Genomic DNA, 7,287 nt, shown 5'->3' with positions numbered 1-7,287 from the left:
TCTTTCATTTATTCCAATGCGTCAATTTCCCAAAATTTATGCACGGGCTAAACACCATCCTTTTGGAAGAATTATCCGGGGTACAACTTCATGATAAAAAAAAGGTATTTGTTTTTTTAGTCATGAATTTTTAAACGAGAACCTACCCAAATGGCCCTGGTCTTAAAAAGGTAAAACATTTTTTTACATACCCTTTTTTAAAAGGGGGAAAATAGTCACTACCATAAAATATTTTGGGTAAAAACCCCTTAACCGAAGGTGCAAATTTACATTATGTGAAAGCTTTTAAAGCTTTCTAAGTCCTAAAAAATATTTTCCAAGTCATTTTCAATTCTGCATTAACACATTTTTTCATTGCCCAACCGAAGAACAAAACAGTCATAAATTGACCCTTTTTTTGGAAAAAACCAGAAAATTTTAAAATTTTGGGATTTTCCCATCTTCTTTCATACCATCAAAAATTTTTAGTTTTATGAAAACCTGACCCCCTTCCAATAATGGGTTACATTTTTGATTTATGTTTTTATCATAAATTTTTACCTTAAAAAGGTAAGGTATAGAAACCATAAACACAATTTTAGCCTCTAGGGGAAAAAATTTTTCCCCATTAACCAATTTTGGAAAATTTAAAACCAAGAGGGAAGGTTTTCGCAGAACTTCTTCCCATTTGATAAAAAATTTATTATATACAATATGGGCCCAGTATTATTTTTACCTTATTTCGGAAAAATATACAGTATTTTCCACATGACGAAAAAATTCCTTCGTACCCTACTGTTCCCAAGTTGCTCTGACCTATTAATCATAATCATCCCGGGAATCGGTAAATATAAAAATTTTGGACTGTATTTAAAAATTATAAGATTAAAAAAATTTCATAAAGAAGGAGAATATTTTAAAATCATAAATTTTGACGGGGAGTTTTTTATTATCCAGAATATCACTTTAACTAAATCTTAAAAATAATGCTGGGAATTAAACAAATCAGAGTTTATCTGAGGTTCCCTTTGGGGGTTTTGTCCAGTCGTCTGATATCTCTTTTGCGGGAAGCATATCCCAAATTTTTGCCCCCTATTTGAAGGTGCAGACAATTTTAACTCGAGAGAAAAATTCTTCCCCCTTCACCAAGTTTTAATAAAATTAAAAACAAGACAAGTCTGTTGGAAAAAGGGCTTTGTTTTCATAAATTTAAAATTTAAAAAAAAGGTAGGCCACATTTCATAAAAATTTTGAATTTGGGGAAAAATTGATTTTCCCACCCCCTTGAATATGGTTTGGGAATTTCTTTTTTTCATGGGGAAAAAAAAAGAAAAGAACAAAACAGAAAAACCAGATGGATGTCTATAAAATAAAAGAAGCATGTGTTTTTAAGTAAAGAGAAGAGAAGAAAAACCCGACCCCGTGTTATGAGACGGGAAAAAAACGCCAGCAATTCTAACATCTAAAACCATTATAGGTTTCAGTTTCACACATGGCAGGAGGTATTCCCCCCGGGGTGGTTCGGCCGCCCACGAGGGGGTACCCAAAAAAAAAAACATTTTCCATCATTCAGATCCCCGTCCAGGGGCACGGGGATAGAAGTTCAGATGCCCTAAAACAGTAAATACCCCAAAACCTTTCCTTTGTGCAGGCATGTATTTCCCCACCTGAGGATTCGAGCGGCTTGATCTGCATTTCTACTACATCCCGGTTAAGCCAAATTTAATGAAAGGTTAAAAACCGACGGATAAAGTTTCCCGTTAAAAAACCTTGGAACATCTGAAATACCTAAAACAAATGTTTTAGGCACTTTCCTTGGGCAGTTTTTTCACCCCTGAACCCTCACCCTTACACTGCTTTTATTAAAAATATTTAAAGCCGGAACCAGTTTGCGTATCAACACCCCCGGGGAAGGTTCCGATATTGGGAGGGCCCTTTTGAATTCCTAAGCTTTCCATTAATCTTTTCCCCCACTCCCCCCAAAAGGGCTGTATAACCAGGGTTTAGCGCCCCCAAAACTACCTGAAAACAAAAATTTTCAAAATGAGAAATTTTTTTAAAATTTGTAACCCCCCAAACCCTGGGCCTTCAGAAATAGTGGGGAGGCGATCTTCCGTTGTGGGGAAAAAAATGCTTCTTTTTTTTCTTGTAACTAAAAGGGGCGACGAAAGAGGAACCCAAAAAATGGCAAAAAAGATAAACCCTCAGATGACCCAAAAAACTCGGCCGAGCGTGGCAGCGCATATGATTTGGGTAAAAAAATTTCTCGTGTTGCTCGTCATGTCTACCTATTATTTACATATTAACCCATTACAGACCAAAATGTTAAAAAAAATTTATTTTTTTGGGTTGAGTCTCATTTATTTCCCAGGTTTTAAAAATGCCCCCAATTTTCCCATTTATTTACAAATCATAATTTTAATTTAAAGTATGGATGTAGCACACACATTAAAATTTTGAACCGGGAATTTTATTCACGCAGGTCCCATTAAATCGGGGGGCATAAACCCGAGGTTTTGAGATCACGCGGGGCAGGTAGCAATAAACCCAATAGATGCATTACTGGTATAAAACCCTTTGACGCCCCGCCCCAAAAGGGGACAACCATTAATTGGCTGGTAGAGTCCGTGGACTATGCTTAGGTGACACTGTTTTGTTCGTCCACGGATGGGTGATTTTCTTTGGAAATGGCAGGTTTTCCCCCTTATAAAAATTCAAATTTGGGGATCCATTGGGTTTACCCCCATTCACAAAGAAAAAATGGTTCACCATTTCCCCCGGGGCCGATTTCTTTATTCTCTTTTTGGTTTCTAAAATATTCTCTCTGCCTTCATGTACTCCCATTTTGCTTACTCCACCACACTGCTGCCATGTCCTCCCAGCATCTACTTCGGCCACCTCTCCTCCAGCGGTGGCTACCTCCCCAAGGCCACCTCCGCTGAACAGCCTTTCTAATTCCTGCCATTTCCTGACTCACCGGTCCCAGGATATCTCTATCTCTGAACCTATTTTTGATGGACTTTTTACAAAAGGGTCCTGATATGGTCACCCCTTTTCCCGTGCACCCTTCGGCCCTTTGTTCCGCCAGTTTGGGATGATTGATCCAGACAAATGTGCGCGGTTTTGACCCCAAAAGGGTTGTGCTGTGTGCAGTTATTGAATGGGTGACTGTATGAACTCAGTCTCATCCTTCTTGGGTTATCTTGGTATGTCACATGATTGCTATTCCTGGCATAGGTATACCACTCTACACTATACTATACCAATGTATGGCAGGTAAAAAGGGAAAAAAAAAAATTGTTGATTATTATACTTGGGATTTAAGAAGTGTTAAGTTGGGGCCTGATTCCCAAGTGGAATCGGTTTAAAGGGAAAAGGGGGGCACCCCCAGTTTTTTGGATCAAAATTTAAGGTGCCCCATTCCACCCTTAAAGGGGGCTGCTGGAGATAAAAAAATTTAAAATTGAAAAACAATGTGTTATTGACTTAAACATTTTAAATATCACTTAAATTAACAAATATTTAAGTGGACGAGCAACCTTTTTTTCCCCACTACTCCATCTATCCACTCTCATCTCTTGTTCAAATATTTATTTTACACAAATAATCCTCCAACATAGATATTATAACAAATATATTTACATTAATGAATGAGACACTTGTGGAAGATTTGAACCTTTTTCGGAAAACTTTCAATAAAAATACAAATTTCAATGTCTCATTCATCAAACTTGTCGGGTTTCATTTTTTGATTTTTGCATGGGAACGCTGAACGATAAGGATTTTTTCAACACTTGCCTGACCTACAGGCATCACCTACTGTGCTTCCACTAGTTTATGTTTCCACTTGGATTCCCCCCAACGTTTACCACCTTTCTACAGATAAAAACCCCTTTTTTCGGGTTATGCTGTACGTTTATCAAAATTGATGAATTGAACACGTCGGCTCCAGGCTGAGGGACTGATTACCTCAAACTCCTCATTTTTGACCTCTGTAAGGCCCGGGAACCACGACTAAAAGTTACCAAAATAAAGATAAAAATTTTCCGCCCTCATTCACCTTATGGGTTTTCTCCTTTTATAAATTTAAATTTTTGTAATTATTAATTAATTATTTTTCAGCTTTCAAAAAGGAGAGATCTTTGAACGAAGGGAGATTTTCCATGCTACAAAGTGAAATGACTTTTCCCAAAAGTGTCCCCTTCACAAAAGTATTCCATTTGGGAGAAGTAAAGGGATGATCCCTATATGATAATGTTCCCAGGGGCCCCCCCCTAACTGTCCTTGGGTTTAAAATTCCTAGTAAAGATTTTTTTTTGAAGTTTTTTTGAGAATCAGGGTGAATGGAACACCCCTTTTCACCTTTTTGGACGGGATGGATCCCCTTCACCTCCCCCCTTTTATATATATTTTACCCAAACCGGGGAACCATCAGTAAGACAACCCAGTCCCCCACCTGAAAAACTTTTAGCAAATTTTTTTTGTTTCATTATACTTGTTCAAAACCCGCATAGGAAACATGTATATTAGCTTTTCCTTATACACTGTCTAGTTTTAAGAGAAAATTTCGACATAACGAAACTTTCGTCTTCCTTACCGTAAATAGTAACACCCGATTTTCTTCCGTAAGTTCAACGCCGCACCATCAAAATTTAAAACCAATTCCCCCTTCCCATAGAATTTTTCCATAATGATAAACCCGGAGGTTCTCCGATCCAAATTCCCCTCCGTATCTTTTCCGTTTGTTGTACAGTACTTAAATAAATGTTTACCTTCCCACATTAGTGAATATTGATTTTTGCACAAAGTATACCACCACCTACTTACAGTCGCCAGCCAACACAGCCACCACCTTTTCACACCCCAACACTAACCATTCCTTTACCCCACCAAAACCATTACCACCCCATTTCCACTTTTTGGTCACATAATTCTGTGACCACTTCTTCTACTGTCATCACCTCTACATCCAGTACATCAGCCTATCACTACCTATTGTACCATCTTCGTCGCCATTGCCACCACCACCACCTTCAAAACCACCACCACCACCACCTTCAAAACCACCAGTAAACACCCCCTTTGGCCCGCCCCCAACACCCACCAATTGTTATGAAAACCCCGAAAAGTGAGCGTCCATTTTCCCCCCGGTTTGGGGGGCCCCTGCCTTTGGAGCATCTTGCTTCACCAGCTGGACCTTTGAAGGACAGTGCCGTGAGATGCTGAAGGGCTCTGGATTCACGAAACTAGAGGCGCCCTTCCCCCTTCCTTGGTTCCTCATTATCAACCTTTTTCCCGGGAGCTTGGCCCTACCTTAGGCCCGCGATTATATTAATCACTTTAAAAGTTCTTGTTTTTTGGATCGGGGGAGCCGATTTTTTGAGGAGAATGGGGCCAAATTTATCAAAACAAGAGTGGCCGGGCTGGGACTGAGCGCGGGGCGGTACCCCTGACTCAACGCGGAAATATTATCCTTTACCCCCTGCCCCCTATAAGAGGAGATGGATCGACCTCTACCATAACGGCGGGAGATAACACTTCTACCTCTTCATCAACTCTGTTTACAGTATTTTAGTCACCTCTATATTGATAAATCTGCGAGGAAGGGGAAAAAAAGATCCCCCAAAGTTTTATTCATGTGTCTTATATATATATCCACTTGTTGATACCGTATAATATTAGTGAAATAATGCCTCCACCATTTACTGCACTGAATGACCCACACGGGTTTGGTGCCGTATCTAAATATAATAATGCAAACCAAATTTCTTTCGGAAGAATACGGTGCTAATACAAAGAGTATATACTGATAGACAATACAAAATATATACCGGTAGACAATAATACAAAGTATATACCATTAAACAATAATGCAAATGTTTTATATCACTATTATATTAGGTAATTATGAATATTTTTCTATATTATGGAAAAATAACCAAGTTATAAGCCATTTCCCAAAAAGATCGAGGTTCACCAACATCATTCCCCGGGAAAGGAAGATCACGGACATACAGTGATCCATTTCGTAAATTTCAACTTGAGAAAAACCCCTTCCTTTTTCTGGCCTCACCGGGTGGAATGGGGCGGGGGTAGACCGTGAGGGGTGGTAAACCCCATTTATCACGGGTGCAAAACCAGTGAGGTGGTGGGGATCCTGCCCTTCCATCATTGGCCCAGAGTGCTTGGGAATACAGCGATGAGTAAGTACCCGGTGGTTTCCAGCGTGGGCCCCAAAAAGGTCTTCCGGTAGCAGGGGATGGCGGGGAATTGGGATCTCAACTCTTGAGGATCTCTAGTTTAAGGGATAATCCGGGTTCACGCCCCCCCTGATCTTTGAAACCAAGGCCTCGATATATATATATATATATATATAAAAAATATATATTTTTTATATATATATATATATATATTTATTTTTTTTTTCTTTCCCAACAAAAGTCCACGAGGGGGGGCCAAAAAAAAAAAACTAAAGTTTTCCTTTACATTTAAATATAACAGGAGAAGAGGTTACTAGCCCTTGCTCCGGGCATTTTAGCGTCAAACGCATGGCTTACGGAGGAAAATTCTGCCCCTTCCCCTGGAGAAAGGGGAAAAACAAGAATAAGAACTAGAAAAAAAAAAAAAAAGGCCAGAGGGGGTTATATATTGCTTGTACTTTATGTGAGTGTGCCCCTAATGTATAGAAGAGAAATACCTAAAATCTTTATGTTCAGGACAAAAAAAAGGACACCAGAACCCATCTTTAAAAAAATTACAGGCTTTTTTTACACTCGTTTGGGCAGGAGTAGCCCCCGGGGGTTGCTGTTCCCAAACCCCATCCTGGGAAAATATATATATATATATATATATATATTATATATATATATATAATATATATTTATATATATTTTGAAAAAAATGCAGAAAATAGAGACTGAGGGGGGTTTAAATTTTTGGGGGAGGGGAACAAAAAGGGGAAGGGGGGGAAAGGGGTCGGCCTAAAAAAAGGTTGGAGAGGGAGGAAGGGGAGGCTTTGTGGGAGGGGCCACCCAGAAGCGTACAGGGTTAGATAGGGCGGGAGAAAAATTTTTTTTAATTTGACGTGCGTTGGGGGTTTTTAAAACTTTCAAAGTTCGGGGGAAACCGGCAAGCCGCCCTGGGTCCTAAAGGGGAAAGACAGTGTCTCCCTTTGAGGGGAGGGTGTTGATATAAAGTTGCATTTTTTAACTGTGTGAGGGCGCCAACAAGAGAATGGGGGAATGATGAATGTTTTTATGGGTCCCCCCTTTATTTCGGGGGAAAAAGGAGAAGAAGCACCCAGGGAAA

This window comes from Cherax quadricarinatus, chromosome 39 (genome assembly GCF_038502225.1).
Source record: "Cherax quadricarinatus isolate ZL_2023a chromosome 39, ASM3850222v1, whole genome shotgun sequence".
Classification (NCBI taxonomy): Eukaryota; Metazoa; Arthropoda; class Malacostraca; order Decapoda; family Parastacidae; genus Cherax; species Cherax quadricarinatus.
This window is presented reverse-complemented; position numbering follows the sequence as displayed.